At 39.3% G+C, this 20941-nt stretch overlaps 1 protein-coding gene across 7 annotated transcripts in view; it reads right to left on the bottom strand.

Moving 5' to 3' along the window:
- MBNL2 (muscleblind like splicing regulator 2) overlaps positions 1-20941 on the bottom strand; it is a 106293-nt gene that overhangs the window by 76524 nt on the left and 8828 nt on the right. The window contains exon 1 of one of the 7 annotated variants that reach the window (XM_063149559.1): positions 13185-13398. The exons of the other annotated variants lie outside the window; for them this stretch is intronic. The gene's annotated coding sequence lies outside the window, so the exon portion shown is untranslated. Of the gene's footprint in view, positions 1-13184; positions 13399-20941 lie in introns of those variants that run through there. 7 annotated transcript variants of the gene reach the window in all.

Below are 20941 nucleotides of genomic sequence, written 5' to 3'. Positions count from 1 at the left end.
CCGCTTCCCTTTGAAGCTGGCTTTACAATATATTAACACTAATGTCCTTTGTCCCTGGGGAAGTAGGTGAGGAGGAAGGTGTACCACTGACTGCGAAACAACCCACACAGCCTGGGACCTTTTCAGCAACCCACTGTACTACTTTGCTAATGGACCGTGAAATATTTCTGCTGAACTTTAGGTCAGCGGATGACTACAGACCACAAGAGTATTTTCAAAAATCAAACTGCTTCGAAATATGCTGGAAAAACTAATGCTTATTATGCTTCAGTTAAAATGCGATTGCAGAAGAGTTTTCTTCTTCTAGCAAACTAATTTTGTTTTTATTCTACTCCTCCTCTCTTGGCTTGGACTTTCTCACAGTTTTTAACTTAAACACTTTCTAAGTCCAAATTAACCTGATTTTTCCTCTATGTGCATGAATTTCATACACAAAATTCTGTTCCCACCTTGACAAGAGGGCAAAAGCAATTTCTGTTTCTGTGCCTCGGCAAGCAGAGTTAATCATCCCCGGCAGCAATGACGTTACCACTTGGCCTCTTGTGGACACAAATGTTTTGCTTTTGGCAGAGTGAAACATGTAATAGCTATTAATCAAACCCAATTCCCCAGGAAAGGGTACCCTAGTGCATTAGGAGCTTCCACTCACACCCAGCAGCAGACATGCATTGTATTTACGTTTTTTAGGACTGTAAAATATTTATAGAAAAGTGTGCTTATGTACTGTGAAATTTTTACAGACTGGCATGGAGGGAACGTGTGATCAAATGACTGTTCTCACCTGCCAAAGGACTGACAACATGCTGTTACACAGGAGCACAGTCTAAAGGAGCTCAGGCTGTTGTAAATTTTCTATTTTCTCTAGTCCAGTTTTGCTCTAAGCCAAGAAGGCAGAATTCTTGCTGAGGTATTTATGTGACAAACAGCACCCCTTTGCATTGAAAGACAAGGATAAGTCTGAATAAACCAAAGACTGTATGTCAATTAATGACATGTTGAATTCACAAGCTGCACACGTTTTAAGATGGCCAACAGCATTATTAATAATATACTTCACAAATTACCCAGCTCTGGGAAGTTGCATGGCACATCCAAACCAAGCTCCTAAGGTGAGGGCAGCAAGTACACTACCTAATGCTATTAACTCCAAACTGCCTCTTAAGTGCTTAACCCATCCTGCTGAACAGTTTTCCTACACTATATTCAAGCAGCATCACCATTCTGAGATAAAATACCTGCATTCCTGTGCCATTTCCTCCACCTTTTACCTGAGCACAGAATAACAATACACAAAAGGATGACCCTAGCAGATGAGCCAGAGTCCATCTTGCCCAAAATGCAGCCTGTGACTATGACTTATACTAGATGTCTTCAGAAGAGTGCAGAACCAGGGCAGGCAGGGCATGATATTTCCATGAATTTTCTCCCAACAACCTGTAACTGATATCTTTGCATTTAATAGGTCTCACTGAATTTTACTTCCACGGATTTCCTCAATCCCTTTTACAAATGCTGCTGTCAGAAATGTCCTTTGTAATGTGCATGAAAAGCAGGATACCAAGAAGAAGCCTGACTGCTCTCACAATTGTTGACAAAAGCAGAGACTCTCAGGAGAGGAGCATGGATATGAAAGGAAACACTTCATGACTTTGGAGATTCACAAAAATTTGAAAACCACATTTGGAGCTGGAGAGTAAGACGACTGATTACAAAAGACTTCAAGAGAATCTGTGTTGTTTCACCTGTGCTCCTGAATGTGTTAAACTACAAGCTCCAGGAGAAGTGGAGTTTGGAGAAAAAGATTTAAAAGCTACCACAAGAGGAAGAAACACCAAGACCCCTTCCTCTGCACCCCAAGCTGCATCACCTAGGAACACTCCCAGAAGCAGGGATCTTTCTCAGCAACCCAAAGGGGAAGGAAGAAAACCTGACAGCCTGTCTAAAGGAGCCTAAGCAAGGCACCCCTGCATCCTACCAGACCCAAAGCATTTCACAAGCATCTCAAACATATTTTGGAAGGACAAACTTATCACAATGGCAAAGTGCTTCTGGCAGGGAAAAGAAAAACCTCAGTAGCATCTTTAGTACTCAGAGGGTTGCCAAGCAAGCCTTCACCAGAGTCCATTTTATCACAAGGATTCAATTCCCCTTTTGCTCCATTAGTAGCGTGCACATAATAGACAACACCAGTTTTATTTACTTCCAAAACTAAAGGAATACTCATGAAGCAGAACATATTCAAGTGCTTTACTGCTTAAATATCTCACAGAGACATACTGCAAAGCCTGATTTGGTGCCTATGCCAGAATACTTCATATCTTACAGCAGTTAAAGATGGAAGAGCAACCTAACCTTAAAGTCACCTATAGAATAGTAGATAGTTAAATTAATAATCTTCAAAGATGATTTTTAAAAAAATATTTTTAATGGTGCTTTTATACTAACATTCCAACAGCAGCTGAAATCTCCCATTAAAAGCCATTTTTTCAAAGATCTTTCCCAGTTAAGAAAAAAACAGAAATGGGAGGTTTAGCATGGCCTTGAAGAAATAAAAGGTAGTATTTAACAGGTTGGTCTCTATTGGTCTCTTCTGAAGGTAGACTGCCTTTTTGTGTTGTAAGCAGAGATGGCTTCCTGCCTTTGGTCCTCCAGGGTGAATAAAGAAAATCTTTGGTACTCCAAGGAGAATAAAGAAAATATTTAATCATGTTCCATGTGAAGATGACTGTAAGAAACTTCATTTTCAAAATTCATGCATTTGTCCACAAGAAAAAACAAATAACAGAAAACCCTAAACAAAACCAACATATAAAACTTCAAAGGCTACCTGTGTTGTATTTGATAATACATAAATCTGCTAAATTCTGCAAGCTTTTCTTTTTGGAATAAAATAAATTTGCATTTAGTAAACCACTATTCAGCTGTCAAATAGCTATGACAAGTTCAGAAGGAGAATGCTTTTCCCCTAAAACTGTTTTTGCAACTAGTGGCAGAAGAGACGAGCTTTTCTCATATGACTTGCAGCTTCTGGTGAATGTCTGTTTTCCTGAAAGTCTTGAATACTTATATTTAGTCCTGAGGCAAATAACGGAGTTACAACTGGAAGGAGTGCACAGTAACCATCTGCAGACATTGCCTACCAAGTAAACATTTTTTCCCCTGAGCTCCAGGATGACGGATTTTGGGTTTGGTGTGCAGTACCGCTGCTGACCTTCCCTTTTGCTTGAGCACCAATTAAGAAGCACTGACCCAATACAAATGGGTCACATCGATCTGTTGTTTTGATTTGTGTAACATGTCTGCCTCAGTCCAAAAAGCTCACCACCCATTGCCACTTGAAGAAAGTTACTTTTCAACTCAGTTTCATTTTAGAGAGTAACTTCTTTTCTTTTTTTTTTTTTTTTTTTTTTTTTTTTTTTAATTTACAACTAACAGGAGATAAAGTACTTAAACGTAGAAAGGCTACACAGAATACACAGAAATCAACTCAGAAAGTTTATTGGCCTACAGTAAGGACATTGGATGAGTTCATACTCATTTTTCTACCATGTATATCATTAATTTGTTTGTAACGGTGGAGGAGATAAACTACATTCAGGTTTATGTCAGGGAAAAGAATCCCAAACCACAACAAAAAACTCCAGCCAGCATCTTTCAAAAGCAACTTCAATATATAGAGTCTTGGTTTTAATTTCTCTTTGCTTAAAAGTTGGAAAGGGAATGGATTTAGGCAGCCATACAGGTTAGGCAGTGTTAGCCTATGTCTCAGAGCCAGGCATGTCCCCACCTTAAATCAAACATTTTCTCAATATTCAAATTACAACTTCTATTTTAACTCAGCTATTTATTGTGAAGAGAGCAGTAGGGAAAAAAAGGTTGAAAAATCAAGTGCTTTCATGCTTTGACACAATGAATTGCAATGTTTTGCAGTGAAAAATGAACACATTTCCTATACATGGTTTGACAGAGCCTGCTTCCAGACCTTTTTCTACTATCTCTGCTCACTGGTAACTACAGAGATTTCTCTGTCCTGCTGGCAATGGCAGAACAGGTAAGCACAGCCTGGCATTTTTGAAAGACAATGTCAAAATTAATTGAATTGGTCAAATAAATAACATCATCAACACCACTGAGAGATTAAAAAAAAACTTATAGAAACATAAGAAGTGAACTGTTTCTGCTATGCTTACACACATTTCTAATCCAGAAACAAGTTTTTAAAAATTACTTAAATGTGTTTTGAATGTGTCTTATTTTAGTGCAATATTTCCTTAGCTTGCAAATAAGAGACTTCATAACTTCTAACCTTCAGCCTGTACATGCTCTGATCCCAGATACCTGGTAAGAATTTCTTCCATTTCATACAGCATTTCCAGGATAAAACAGGTGAGACATAAAATCAAACCAGACCAGAAAAAAGACCCAAACAAACAAAAAAAAAAAAAAGCAAAAAAAAGAACAACCTCACTCTTAGTCAGAGTTATGCCCTCTAGTAATCCTCTACAACTTTATGGGATGCAAAGTTTACACTATCAATATTTGGCTTTCACAGAGATAACCACTTTATAACAATGCATAGGTTCTAGAAATCCTGAAAACCTACTTGAATGGCTCTTCTCCACATTTATCCTTCTGCCCATGACCTGAAAGACCAGAAATCATGGTACCACTTTATAGCAACTGAATAGGACTGTCTGCTATAAAAAAACAAACAAAAAACCCCACTAAAAATACAAAAAGTCTCAACAAACAAAAAAAAAAAAAAAACCCAAAACAACCAAACAAACAAAAAAAACCCCAACAAAAAATCCAAAAGCAAAAATATCCACAAACAAAAAGGCTCCACAAAAAAAAGAACAAACAACAAACCAAACCAAATCCACCAGCCCCTGCCAAAAAAACCACCAAAAATCCCCTAATCCCCCAAAAAAATATACTCTGAAAAGAGAGAAAAGAGAGGGACAACAAAGATGCAGTGGTATTCTAGCTCTATGCTTTCTTACAGCAAAAGTTCACTCAATTTACATATTGGGGGAGTGATCAATTTAATTACTATGATTCTGTAAATTTGAATGGGAATCCACAATTTAAGGTCCCATATTTGTTCACCAATGAACAAAATCCATCAGGAAAACAATTAAAAAATAATCCTGCATGACGTACCAGAAATTTCCTAACTGCAAAACAGGAGTCAAAATAGCCACACAAATTTAAAAAAAAAAAAAAAAATTGAAATCAGAAGATTCAAAACCTGACCACAAATTTTAATGTCCTGTTTCAAGAAAATAATTTTTACCTTGCAGTGAAGCACTCCAAAGATTATAATCATCACATATACCTTTCCCCTAAGTGAAAAGTATGCTGATGTTTTGGTGACTGGAGACCCAGATGGATGAGATACAGCTGGTTATCCTCATCAAAGCAGAATATTACTACTAAGTCTGTTTTAATTCCTATTACAAGAATCTTCAAGTTTAAGAAGAGAAGCCAGTGCAGCACAGCTATCTCTTGCCCATTTCACTGGAAATCTGAAAACATCAAGTGCATTTCATACAACCTTATCACCTACAAGTATGTTTACAAGCAACTGCCAGCTCTCATTAAGAAGCACAATTGTGACAATGGTAGGGAAGAGCTAGGAAATACAAATCCCAAATGCTCAAAATTAAGTAAAATGAAAGCAAATTAATCATCTCATCTTTGTAACCTGATCATTTTTGTGGAACCCAGTTATTGTGATGACTTAGGCCTTATGGATGTTAAAGAAATTTAATTTAAAAGAGCAGCAAAAAGTGCTAAGCACTGCAGACAGTATGAAGACTAAAGTCAGAGCAGAAGTTCACAACAAACTCCCAAGATTAAATATCATGTTTTACTTCTAATAATATACTGTAATTTTCATAATTAGGTTTGCCAAGAGAGCTTCCTTCTCTGCTTTGCAACAACAGCCACAACCAATAAGACAGTTTGCAGTTAGCATAAAATTTTTGCGAAGTCATAACTGAAGCCAACTGTGAGGAGTTAGAAAAGGATCTCATGATAATGAGTCTGTTAGGTGATAAAATGACATCAGTTTTAACATAAAGATAGGCACAATAATGCAGATGAGGGGAAAAAAAGACAAATAATGAATAGCAAACACACAACACTAGGTTCCAACGGACACTGCTACAGAGGAAAGATCATGTGGACATTAGAGGCATTCAGTGTAGACTTCTGCAAAATATTCAGCAGCTGATGGAGTATAAAACAAGCAGAACATTTGGCACTATCAAAGGAAAACAAAAAGGCATTACACTAGTGTGTATAGACATGGAGCATGTAACTCTGAAATGATAAAAGAGTGAGAGAACAGTAACAGCACCATCAGCACTGCAGAAAGGCTTACATGTATAAAGAGGCAGCAGTGAGGTTTTTGACAACAGAAAGAATATGAAATTCATACAGGCTGATGATGAGGATCACCAGATTCTGACTAGGAGGCAAGGAGTGTTCAGTCATTTACCAGTGGGGAAGCCACAGAAAAGACAGCTGTTTTTGCACACAGCAAACAGCACAAGGGTGAAGTTAAATGGCAGATGATGTCTTGAAAGTCAAAAATACCAACAAGTTAAAAAATAACTTTTCAATTAAAAATCATATTATTTAAATAGTCATCAGAATCAACAATGGCTACTATGTTCGAGAAGGAAAACCCTTCTCAAAAAGCTTCTCACCCCTGGTAGCTCAGGCCACGTGCCAGTCAAGGCACTGCCATCTTCTGCCTTCCTCATTTTTGGAAGGCAGCTCCTTACAAGCGGCCCAGCTCTGCAACCAAGACTGGCCACAAATCCGTAGGGACACACTGATCCTCAAGCCCCACTGCAAGAAACTTAACATTTTCATCCCCTAACAAACAAATGTATTTCAGAGATGACAGACTCATCCCACCTAGCTTAGAGCACTTAAATGAGTCATTGGTGACCAAAAAGCACCGTGTCCTTCACCCTCCTTGTGCCAAAGGGGAGACAAGCACCATGAAGCCACCGACCTAACTGGACAGACAAATGCCCAGCAGGTGGATTTTGCCTCTGGCTCTGCACTCCAGAGGAAAGATTTACCAACCTGAGGGAGCAAATAAACCCAAGCACAAACATGTTTGCTCTCAGGCCTTACTCTTCTCGCCTTTCAGTTGTGTCCTCCTCCTCAAGAAACTGGGGAAAGAAGCTGGGACAGAGCGAGAGTGAAAAGCCAGAGAGGTCAGAGGGACTGCATCCCTCCTGCCCTGCAGAAATGTCCAACCAGTTCTAGCCCCACAGATGAGGTCCAGGACACAGATTCAGTTGCAGGTATCGCTCTCCAGCTCCTCCCACTAAGAAGGATGTTGTGGCTTCTTACCACTTAGGACCTTTTACACCAAGGATTAAGCTGAAGGTTTGTTCCCCGCTGGTGTTTCCACTTCAAAGAGCTGCTACTGTGGATACTAAAGCCTTTGAAAGTGGCCTCACTGCACAGTCCTGAGCATTAAATGAGGTCTTTAAAAAAAAGGAAGGGGGGGGGGGAAAGTGGAAAGTGCACTGGCTTTATAAACACATCAGTGGGGCTACTTTCAAAGCCTTTCATGCCATCTACAATGTGACAGAGAAAATCTTCGAGTTTTTAGCCACCACCCCAACTTCCTTAAAATTATGGCAATAAAGTAATCCATCCCCAAAGCATTTCGCAGCATTAGCAGCGGGGAACTAAAATGCACAAGGGAATTGTAAAAAAAAAAAAAAACACACACAAAGCAAAAAAGTTTTTAAAGACAAGCACTAGACTCCAGGACAGCGGCGCGCCGTGCTGCCAGAGCATGTTCAGCATGCCAATAAGGACTGCAGCACCGCAATCCCCAGCACCAGCAGCCCACGCACCGGCGTCCTCCTCTGCACAAGCCTCATGCCAGCTGCAGGAGGTGCCCCAGGCCACAGCACCTTTTGGCTACGGGGTGAGGAGATGCAGGTGAGAAAGCTGGCATTGGTCTCCTCACAGCCACAGGTGAACACAGCCATCACAGAAATCCCACACGTGTTATCACAGCCTTTTAAGTAAATAAGAGTGAGGCAGTGCTGAAGTCCTGAATCATTAACTGGGTGTGGAGGTATAATCCTGCCAGCAGTGAGCCTGCCTGTCCTGCCAGGGGCACAGCCAGAGGGGTCTGCTGACAAACCAAGGCAGCTCTAGGTTTGAAATATGCATACAGCTGCTGGTAACAGCACTGCAGATAGTGAAAAGTGGAAGGAAATACCAAAAAAAATATTTAAATGGACTAAAATAGGGCTTTGCCAGTCCCACAAGGCAGCCACTTTACCCACCTAGACATTAGCAGCAGTGTCCCACAGAGAGCTGCCAAAGGAGACTGGGAAGGCACAAACCTGATCTGCTGAAACCCAGCATTGAAACATCATCCTTCTGAACAACAGAAAAGAATGGAAAACTTGTCACTTGGAAATTGTAGGTTAGTTTTAGACTAAGTTCAAAACACTGCCTATGACACCTGTAAAGTACATAAATCATGACAGATTCAGAAAACTAGGGACTGGGGGACTGTGTCATTTAACATACCTGAAGTATATATAACAGGGCAGTAGGGGGGAAAAACCAAAACAACATAAAATTCCTCAGAAACTCAAGTTAAAAAGTATTCAATTTGGATAGGAGTGAACACTAGAGGGTTAAAAACCAAAAAATTTATTTGCCAGGCTTCTTAAGAGCAATCATACACATAAAAACATACTGAAAAGCTGCCTTCAGAATTCCCACAAAAAAAAAAAAAAAAGAAAAGGCATTTCTAACCAAATCTTAGCTTTCTCCTTCCATAGAACTACCACAGGTAAACCTTCCTGCATTTTTCCTTACTTGTACTCTCTAATTCTGTCTACTATCAGAGGTGCTGTATTCCCTGCAGGAGAGAAGATTTTACAGCTCATGAACCTCCAGACTGACCTTGTCTCTATTTATGAGTTCAGCAATGTATGATACCCAGATCTTCCCTAAAAAACCTCCCAAAATGTTTATCATCCACTCAGAAATTGATGAAAAAAATCATTGATCTAAAATAGAAAAAATTAATAGACTCTGATATGAACCATCTGTTCCTATTTCTTGATCCGCTTCTTTATGCAATAACTGTATCACTTAATCCCTCCCACTGCCTTTATTAGCTATTGTTTTTGTATAACAAAAATCATGAAGATGAAAAATTATTTTTATGAGTTTATGTATATTATGTATGTGTGTAAGTATTCATGGGCATATATCTAGGTATGAAAAAGAAGGGAGAAAAGAAAAGGAAAAACAAAAGGAAAAAAAAGAAAAAAATAATAAAAAGAGCATGAACCTCTGTGTTTATCAATTTGTTTACAGCTGAGCTCTTCTAGCTGGCAAAGTTTCAGGCATCACAAGCCCACCAGGTCTTTTGCCAGACTTACGACTCCAGGAATCCTACAAGTCTTCTGCAGCAGCAAACTGGCAATTCTCAACAGCTTTAGTAATCATCAGTAGCACAAAGAGTCCCCTACATAATTAGTATTTCTTTGTGTTAGTTATAAGGATTGTGCATATAATCCCCTGTTAGGTATGCTCTTCAATCTTCAGAGCCCCAGACTTTTCCTTTTTTAGCACTCCTGAAATAGGGAACGAAGAACTTGACATTGCCAGCATTGTCGGAGAGAGAGCTCGGTGTTTTAACGGCCCGGTTACAGAGGAATGATAAAAAATTGTGGCAATTAAGAAGTTGGCAGATCCCAGAAAGGGGATGCATAACTTCTTTCTCCTCATGCACTCTCTACTCCAAATAGAGCCAAAAAAGTTTGGTTTTAAAAGACTTTTTAAAAAGACGACGCTATATATCAATAACCAACAACTGTCGCTGCATTTGCTAATAATGTATAAGGAGATTAGTTTAATTAGTCAAACAGTTAATACTGCTATTATTTGAACTAGTTTTCAGCACTGACACTCTCTTGAAATGAGTTTTATTTTCCTCAGGCTATAATTTCAGCCTGTTTACAGACCAGTTACATAGCAGTGGTGCACATTAGTTAACCATAATACATTGTATTAAACACATCAAATTAGCTTCACAATCACAGGTTTTAAAAAGAAAATACATACTAAGAAATTTTTTAAAAAGTGATTTAGCTATCTTTTGCTACAATTTTGCAACAGCCATATTCACAAAAAAGGGAAAAAATAATTTGACTTTTAAAAAAGTGTTTCTTCCCTGGAAGAGAAAAAACAATCCTCAAAGTCAGAAATTTCTAGCACAGTATCACTAATAGCTATCACGTGAAATTTAAATATTAGCAATGTGTTAAAACTGTATGTAAAATAATCTATTTCAATTAAACACTCTATTTCTCATCTCTCAGTATTATAAAAATGGAACATTTTACAGAGCTTTTACAAATAAACACAGTACAGACTATTTCTGATACATTTCTGAGCAACAGAGAAGATAATTCATTCACAGCTGAGGTGATACCTGAGTGCCGGAAATCCCACGCAACATTAAGAGCCATTTTTCTTGCTCAGAAAGAAAAAATTTAAAATGGTAGCACATAATTATCTCACATTTCTGTAAAATGTACATTTACACACTAAGAAGTTGATTTGCCTTTATAATTGCTCTATTGCCAAGCACTATACTTCAGGACCTCTAACTCAATATAAAATTCTATCTTTGGAAAATAGAGTAATTCTAAACAAAGTCATTATTCCTTGAAAACAGACAGACTGCACATTGGAAGGTTACCACACTAATAGCTCTGATGAAATACACAGAGCAATTAAGCAGAAAATATATCACTAAATTAAATAGACACCAGAATCTGGTCTGAAATACTTTTAATACCAAATAAAAGTAAATACAGAATATTTACTACCACCTCTACTCTGTAAGCTGAAGGTTCATTTACCTAATCATATAAAGTAGTAGAATATTTATGCACTTTGACCAGGAAATAATTTTTATAAATCCTTTTGTCATTTGAATGTCTGTCAGTAGTTTGATACAAACTACTTGACTAAGTGATGAATGCAAATTTTCACTTTGGTAGTCAGCCATAACAAGATAACTCCAGATATTGAGATCTACAAGGCACAGAAACCAGACACTGAATTTTTCTGAAAGTAAGAGATTGTCTCAAAACAGGAAACTGAAAAGTTTTCTCTGAGAGCTCTGCATGAAAGCAGTTTTATTTGCAATAACTAAATATTTGTCTCATATTTTACAGAGAAATCTCTTGAAAAAGATTATTTTACTTGCTTCTAATTATCAGTCTTTGCCTCGCATGCTTAACACAGTCTGCACACAAACAACACATTTAAGCATCAATAGTGATAGAGAGTTAAACATATATATCCATACCCTATGGATTTGTAATAATAATGCTCTACATCCTGACATTTGTTTTATTTGTTAGCAGATCTTGAAATTCTCAAAAGACACAAGGTTGTTGTGACTTAGAAGACTGTAGCCTTCAAAAGTCACTGGTTCATGAACTGAGTATGTGTCAACAACCCACCACACATCTCCAGCAAGTCCTTGGCCGGGGAGCAGGGAAGTCATATCAACCTTCCCTGAGCAGGGTCAGCTGTGAGGAGTCGGGAGGGGACATCAGGAGTCCTGAGTGCATGTCCTGTACTTCTCCTTGGAGAACGGGAGGGGCAATGGACAGTGGGTCTATGGACAGTTGGGCTAGAAGGGCCTACCTGCCACAACACTGTTAAAACTTATGTAACTCATTCCTAGGATAAAGGAAATCTTGAAACCTTCCCCCCAAAATTACATCACCAAAAGTTTTTTTTAGGCAGCAAAAGGTTATTCTACCTGCCTTCTCTTTAAGAAATTGATCTTTAGTCCTCCTGAGTACATGTATACATGTATAGTATTTTTTCTATCAACATCTTAGCTGAATACAAGTATGCAATGTACATGGCTATTACAAAATAAGAATACAACATTTTCTTGTCTCACCAATAGGTAATCTTAGCGGGAAAAAAAAATTAAAACCCAACTATAATATGTACAGTACATATAAAGGATGCTGCTATAACACAACTGAAGTCAGCATGTTAATTTGGGTCACTAACTGGGTGACATCCTGAAAAGATACTGAGTACCATCAATGCATATGGCAGTGTGAGAAAGTTGAAAAGGCTTCAGCATATAACAGGATGAGGAAATGTTCTCAGAGCTCTCCTGCAACATGATGGTAAAGTTTGCCTTCTATCTAATAAATAATAGGAACAACTGAAAATTACTCTGTTCTTCCAGAATTTTACAGATTTCTGCTCTCTCTAGAGCATTTAACATAAATCTTCTCCATTCCTTACTGAGGCTCCTCCTCTGGAAGAAAGTTGATGTGCCTTAGCACAGTGAAATCATTGCTCTAAAAGCCAGCCTGCTCATTAAATTATTCTGCTAGCTGTGTGTTCTCTCATTAAAAATGTATAAAGATCAGATAATTGCAGCACATATTATTAACCTTGTTTTCCTTGTTTTCATGTACAGGTTCTGTTTTGCTGCCTAGACAAAGACCTGGAAAGGGCAGTTTTCTACAATAAACTACAATAAGCTAAACTACGTTATGAAAAATTCCCCTGGCTTTCATTGAAGAGCACAAGGAATCACAGCACAGTCAGAAAACCCCTATAGTTTTATAACAGGGTAAAATGCTGTAATCTTGTTGTATACTCCTACAAATCTAAACCAGGCAGTCTTGGATTCAGTTAAAGCTTCCGATAGAGAATTATTTAGATCAGCCAGTCTAATTCACCTAAATCTTCAAACATAGCTGCTATAAACTTCACAGATTTCCAGGTTGACTCCTTCTCCTTCTTAAAGCTAGGCTGCACTTCCAGACAACAACCCAGCTAAAAATCCAATTAGGGTAGCAGCACTTCTGAAACACACTGACCTATTTCTTTTTTTACTTGTTTTAAAATGCATATACTCATGTTCTATTTCTGAAGAGAGCTATTTACACTGGAAATTAATACCCTTTGAAAACAAGTTACCATAAAATCCACCTATTTCACTCAAACAGAATCCATTCATAGGAGAAACAGTGTTTCCCTCAGTCCCCCAAGCAACACATACAGTATGCAGTATACTGCAGCAAACTCTTGAAACATTGGATAAAAGACAACGATCCTCCTACCTTGTTTAGCCCAGTCTATTCGACACATTCCCAACGTGAGCAGGAACATCTGATACAAACAAACAGCCACATCTTCCCCATCGCATCATGGTAACTAATTCTCACACGAAACGATGAGCAGCCTGTAATGTTTTGGGTTTTTTTCTCAGAAAGCCTTGTGACTTATCGGGGGATTTTTCCTCAGATGATGAAGCAGACACAGCCTAAACTCTGTTGCTGAAAGACTGCAGCCCTTCCTTCTCACAGAGCCCTCCCAGCATATGGCAGCCAATCACACCCAGCTTCGTCAGCCCTACTGCTCTTAAACTGATCCTAACGGGATGATTGACACAGCAACACAGCACTTCTAATGTGTAAAAACAATGCATCCATACCAATGAACCAGGAATTTCCCTTGCACAGGGAAGGAGTTTTACTGGTGAGGCAAAGCGATAGCTCTGTGAAATAACACACACAGTAAAAGCAAACAACTCCCTTTCCCTCCACTGCAACAGCAGCTTCAGCATTTCTTGCACAAGGATTTTCAAAGCTTTTGCTAATCGTAAACGCATGCACAAACAACATTTCTGAAACTGCAAAACTGCAGTGGTGCTGTCTTGTTTGCAAAGGTGAGACATGCACCATAATAAATCAAACCATCTGTCTTTTATTTTAACATGCAGCCAAAACACGCTCTGATTGAGGCAGCAATATTCTCATTTTCATACTGCATAATCTGTGTCTGCATTTAACAGCAATACAACCATAACATCTTTTCGATTATTTCAGACCGGTTGTTAGGGGCTGTAGGTATGGGATGCTTCTCAATGAAAACACAATCTGTATGATGGTGTTTAAATTCATATCCATGGCAGGCAAATCCCACCAGCAGCATCTAAACTGGAGTCCTTGCAATTAGCTTGCAACTGATGTTCATTTGTGTCAAGGTTCTGGCATAAGGACTGATACCAGTTGCCATTTTCAAGTCAAGCTGTGGGCAGCTCGACACGCTTGGTACACAAGGTCTGCTGTCAACCAGTTTTCCTATAAATTTTTCTAAAGTTTTAAAACATGAGAACAAAGCAGCCAAGGATTATTAAACGAGAGTTGCAATTAAGAAAAATACAAAAAGGAGCTTAAGCTGAAAGTCAATCTTTATCCAAAAAGGGATAAAGATTGCAGGGTAACCGTACTTTAGGCAGCAGTTTAGGCAATTCAAGACATTACACAAAAAAATGTGTAAAATGTGTTTAAAATGCCACTAAAAGTTTAGAAATATGAATAGACAAGAGGAAAACAAAGCTCTCATTCACTGGCAGCTCTGTCCCAAGGCCCCATTGTTTCGTGTGGACTATTTTGCATATTATAAACACAGCTTCCCAAAAATCCATTATTCCTCTATCCAGCAAGCAGCAACTCTCCTTTGGGTTCTACCATCTCCCACACAATTTGTGAAAACCCTCCCCTTCCAGGCATGGCTGAAACGTGTTCCTGCCAAGAAGGTTCCTGCCAGCCAGCCCTTAATTTCTGTTCAATCACCCCCTCCATTCCTCTCTATTCTGCCCTATATTAAAAAAAACCCAAAACAATCCTCCTGAAAAAATCAAATAGTTGATTTTGGTGGGTTCAAGAGACCCTGGGGACAAGGGTGGTAACTCCACCCATTATTAAGATGGCCCTTGGTGCATCTCATCAGGATTTTCCACATTCTTTTGACTCTGCCAAACTTGAGCTGCCCTTGTTAAAAATTTTCCATGCTGGACATCTGCTGCAGGATTTATTGACTTTTCTGCCAAAACACAGTTTGCCTATTTCTGAGATAACCTCGACAAAAACATGTTGCTCTGCCATCCTTATAACTCACTGGGGAACTCTGGCTCCTCTGCCCATGTTGGGGCAGCCTTGAAATCTGGCAAAGTGCTTTTTTGATGTTGTTTTTCAGGGTGGTTTTTTTTCTTTTTTATGGAGGGGTTTTTATATGTTTTGCTATGCATATGAAAATATTTTCCTATTTAACAAAGCTTTAAAACCTGCTAATATGCAGCTTACCCACAGCATCTTTTTAATTTTTGTTTCTGATCCCTACAGCGCAAATCGCGGAAAGTGTTCTGCAGCGAGCGTCTGATTCCTTCAGCCATCCGTCCATATGTGGCTGGAAAGGCACCAGCCCCACAGTGCGACTGAGCATGTAATGGGCTCAAGTTACAGGAGATTAGCAGGATTTCCCCTGTAACTGCTGCTCCCATCTGCCAGAGAGCAGACATTGGAGCTGACAGCAGGAAGACAACCTCGCCTGTTGCTCTCGTGACCCTTCGGCTGGTGCGCGAGAAGAGCCCTTCCGAGCACACCGCAGAGGGGACTGTCAGAAAGGGCAGGTGGGCCAAAACACACCACGAGGCTGGGCAGAAGAGGGAGACAGTGATGAGAGGGAAAGGGAGGAATAGCTGCAGGGTCTGGCTGGTCTAGGCGAGCAGGTTACAGCACAGAGGAAGGTGGTGCCCCTGCCAGACGAGGCCGAGTGAGCAGCACAAGCAGCCCCAGTCAGCAGGAGCTGGCTGCCCTCTCCACAGACCCCGGCACATCCATACCACAGCCCCACCGAGAGCTTCTGTGGCCCATTGGTTCACTCCAACTTGCAAGCTCCCTCAACCCTTCCCTGCCACGAATCCAAGGCAAGTCACTACTAACACAACTCCTGAAAAGGCACGGGCTCAGCACTGCCTGCACAACCCAATTTCTTGTGCCACTGCTTCACAGTGCACACACTGCCTTCAGCCCCTGCAGAGTTCTAACTGCAGTCAAACGGGGCTGGGGGGCTTCCAGACAGCATTCCTAGGACTCCTGAATCACAAACACAAAGCTACCAGTCACACACCCACCCAGATCCTCATGTTGGTTATGTTATAGGTTCCCCCATGACAGAGGATCAGAAGACCCTCAACCCAATGGGGCATGCTGAAAATACATCATATCCCATTTGTGAACCCTTTAGCTAAGACCCATCAAAAAACTCAAGAGAAAATTTCTGTTCTTTCTCAGAACTGGCAATTGAGTAGTACCAGAGTAAGGCATGACTTCATTCATGCAAAAAAAATATAAATTAAAAATAATTGCTCTGTACGTTGAGGAGTGAGTAGTTCTCAAATGGAGATGTGCCCATGTACCCATTCATTTTTCACATCAGTTACAAAGAAAAAGGCCAGAAATTCAATTTTCAGTCTGATTTATACAACCATATTACGTATTTAATTGCAAAACAATATCATCTTAGAGAAGCTGAGAAATTCACATGTCAAACTCAACAAAGAATAACAAAGGTAAATTCCCAACTCAAAAAATGCCATCTGCTCTGCCTGATATGCTCCTGTAATTAATGAATCAAGGGAAAAATGCTTCTATCAGTGACTATTACACACAATTTTCTGAATGGTCTTGATACAACTTTTGGAGAAAAGTGAACTATTTTGGAAGTAATAAAGAGGAGGAGAACTGAAAAATGCAGAACCCACACAGTTATTTTTCCTTCCTTACTCTTGAATCACAGCAATTAGGTCTAATTCCAGAAGCAACAAAACTTGTCAATTTAAAGGGAGTTTTGCAAGAAGGATGGAACATATGTAACACTAGCACCGAAGCCACCAAGCAATTTATGTGATACTCAGTTGCAGCAGGTTGATGATTTTGAGCTGTGTCTAGATGACCTATGGCAACAGTGATGTTTTGGTAAGTTTGGCAATGACAAAAAGAACTGTAAAGCCATTTCCTGTGTCAGTAATAGACTCTTCCCTTAGTAACTTCCCACAACTGTTACTACAAGCAAAATTCAGCTTTGGTAGCTATGGTCTGAATGACAGCATAAAGAAAAGTCAAAGCAGCTGCCAAGATTTTAAAACCAGGCACTCATGCATAATACCACTGTTGCCAGCTTTTGCAAAATACCTCAATAACTATATTGGGGCTGAAGGGATGGTGGAAATCATTATAAGATAAAAATTTAGAGAGTAATATCAAAATTCCAAGTTACTAACTGCGAACAGGTTCTGAAAGAATGGGTCTAATTTTTGTTTTAAAAATAGGCTTAATCACAAGAACTTTAAGTTTGGCTTTTCAACTGTTTTAATTTCCTACCTCCCAGACATCCCAACATCTCCCTAACCTAGGAAAATTGGAGATTGTGCACAGAAAGGAAAACTATTTTCATCATATATATGCTGAGAGAAATATAAAATGGAAACACTCCACAGAAGCAAGCACATATTCAAGTCACATGTTAGGAATCAATCTTACCAAAATTAAGGTGGCTCCTGGAGGCTTTCCAAATGCTTCCTTCTCCTTCCACTGCTTGCACAAGGAGTTTAAGCCATGTCTAAATTGTGAGATCCAAACACATGGGTTCAGGCACACATCCAGTCTGCATCCTGACTTTATTTTAGGATGACACCAATTCCCCATCAGGATGAAAACTAAGTACATGTGCACAATTCCTTTAGAGGGTGGTTCCAGCTGGGAAGGGTGATGAAGGCACCAGCCAGAGAGGAACTGCAGTTCACATCCAGTCCACTCAGGTTTTTGTAGCTGAGTGTTTGAGGCACATACACCAGGTGCCATGGAGAGCTGAGCTGCCTCAGGATTGTAGCCTTATGCACTTAGCTAGAAATACATTTGACCAAATATAAACAACCACATTTCACTGAGTCACTCTACTCCCCCTCTCTCTTTATAGTCACTGAAGAGAAATAGGCATTTGTGGGCTGTGATTCATCCTATCCCAAAGTAGCTATTCTAAGAGATTCCATCATACCCTAAAAGCATCTGTGTTTCTGTATTGGTTACCTGAGATGGTCACCCTTAGGCTTCTTCTGGCATGTCCTTCATTAAACATGTAGGAGATGAAATCTTACTACAGAAGAAGCCTTATTAGGAACATAAATATTTAGATATTTCAGATACATACACTGGACAGCACTCTAGATTTTCAAAATCAGTTCAAATAACTAAAGACATTAGCATAGAGCTAAAGGACACCTGTATTTTGACAATGTACAGTTACAGCTTTGGTGTAAATCCTCAGCTTGCCATAAGCATGTTCCAGCTATGTTGCTATATAAGCTACATAAGCTTGTTCTCTAAGCTATGCTGAACATGTTCCAGGGTTTTTTTTCCCCTGACTGAACAGCAATCTTTGCACTCACTCACGCTTTCCTCCTCTGAACAACTGATGGACACAAAATCAACCTAAGAGGAGTCGAACTGGGATTCTCCTCTTGATTTCCTGCTTTGTTTCCGAGGGGACATTTTTGGGGAGAGGGAAGGATGGAAAAATAAACATTATCTTGCTGACTCTATAAGGCAGATACTATAAACTGGCAAAATAATAAGCTCAGAAAAATAAATTGGCAAACCACCTACACTGCCTTACTCTTAGAACACTGACTTATGCAAAAGTTTTTTCAGGAAAGTGATTCTGTTTTTCTTCATGACAGCTGAATAAAAAGCAGTTTTCAGTTTGCTCATCTGAAACACCAAATCATAGAAGTATTAAAACTGAAATTTTAATAATCCAAACCCAGACATCTAGCTTCTCGTAGACGGCCTAGGGAATTTCTGTTGGCCTTCAGTGGTCATCACTGGGAGGACTGGGTTACTGGTATGTCTTATAATTGCCATCCTCACACAGATGTCCCAGATATAAAATTGTCTAGTGCCATTTTAGATGCCATATATTTAGATATCTGTACCCATCCAAAAATGCAACCATTTCCTCAGAAATATTCCTATCAGAACTGATCTTCCCAAATCTTCCAGCAGAATGTAAAAAGGTTATATACAAAACAGAAACCCTTTATCATCAGCTGCTGAACCCTGTCCAGAATATGTTTTATGAATCACAAGGAATCACAGTGTAAAAGTACAAGCACTATTTAAGCCAGAAACATGTATCATAAATTCAAGATAAATCTCTCTCTGCTAACTGACTTCATGTCCCCCTCATTTGTACAATACATGCCAGGGCCAGGGACTTACCTGATGGAAGCCTCCTTGACTTCAGCTGAAATAAGCACCAAATGCTTAAGCCTTCATAAAAATGTATTACAAACCCACGTGGTTAGAAAGAATACTTCCCAAATGTGTCAAATGAAAAAGAAAGCAAGTGCTGTACCTTTAGGTTTTTAATACTCAGCTGGAAACAATGCAAAGGTGTAATCCAGCCCTACCCACTGATGCATAAATCATCTTCAGTGAGATCCCCATGTACTGGGAAGTTCTTCCATTGCTGATAAAAACATGCTCCTTCCTCCTCAGACCCCTCCATGACTAATTTCCTCCATACCCATTGTTCTGGCCTCAGATCTGGAGTAGTTCCTATTCAAAGCCACAACAGGAGGAAACCATTTGATAAATCACCTTTTCATAAAACCTACTAACCTCAGCCACAAAGTCACGTGGGCACAGGAAAACCCTCTTGTGTTTCAAGGAATGTAGTGGAGGATGCATATCCTAAACTTCTGCTCCTTATCTTGGGGATTTCCAACATACTGGGAAGACACAGGAGCAAGAGTTTTCCTCCAAGAAGCTCGTAAATGACTAAAAATTAGCACTTCATGTAACTATATGAGAGATGCACTCCAAATAAGTTTTCTACATGCAAACACAGTATTTTTTAAATCTATGAAGATTCAGTTATCAGCCTCAAATATATTTGAAATCATGCATATAACTCAAGCAATGGCTCCAAATAATGCATCTTTAAATGAGTGATGCAATGAGAACTCTCTAATTATCCTTTAAATCAAAAGCTCTATTTTATTAATCCATTTTGAACCCAAAGGGAAAAAACGCTGCTGAAACTAAGCTACATTTTGAATTTTCCCATCTTCAATTAGCACAAAAATAATTCAACTTGCTCTTTCTAATTCATTAAAATTACACTATTGTTTTTGCACACTACTGTAATACAGGTGTAAAACAACCTAATTTAGGAGGTGATGCTGTCTCCCATTTCTCTACAAGCTGCCTCTTAACAGCCTGAGTCTGTAGGGTAGATGCTCAGGGGCATGCAGCAAAATCAGCAAGCAATCTCCACTGTAAGCAGAGAAAATAGGCTCCAGGAAACTTCAGAGAAAATGAAAGCCAATTGGATAATTTTTGTTTTGCAAAATCAGTAAGAGCAGCTTTCAATCTCTCGCCCCTTTACAGCAATTAATAACCCACACATGTAAGAGCAGAGGACTCGCATTACCTTGGCAAGAAGAGAGGGCCTGGAATATGTAAGTGCAGGGTTTTATTTCTTTCTGTGAAGTATGGATGACAGGTAGGAGAAAGCTATGCCAAGTGAACTGTTGGCAAGCAACTAGTCTTTTGGTTAACAGGCAGCTCTGTTTTGTGAAGTCTATGAGTTTGTGCTCACTTAGACAAGCTTTTCTTTAAACATTAGACTTAGATGCATTCAGTCATGAGTTTTGCACCAAATTTCCATTTGCACCTCAAAAGAGGTTGCTTTGTTTCAGCTTGTTTTCTGATGACTGTGAAGTGTCAGGAACACTTTGTTGCATAATGCTTTTAAACATTACATGTGGATCTTTGCCTAATTACTCTGCCACAAAATACTATATACATGAACATGAACCTTCAGTTTTCCCAAATGTCATGTAACAAAAACCAAGAAATAAGTAGCTGTAAACACAAAGAGAAACAAGAATTGTTTTCACATAGAAAAAAATAAGCAAACAAGTATGAGTAATGCAGGGCAAGAAACAAGGTCCTCTAGCAGAAGTACT

Source organism: Melospiza melodia, chromosome 2 (assembly GCF_035770615.1).
Source record: "Melospiza melodia melodia isolate bMelMel2 chromosome 2, bMelMel2.pri, whole genome shotgun sequence".
Lineage (NCBI taxonomy): Eukaryota > Metazoa > Chordata > Aves > Passeriformes > Passerellidae > Melospiza > Melospiza melodia.
The sequence above is the reverse complement of the archived record's forward strand: the minus strand, read 5'-3'. Positions and strand labels throughout refer to the sequence as shown.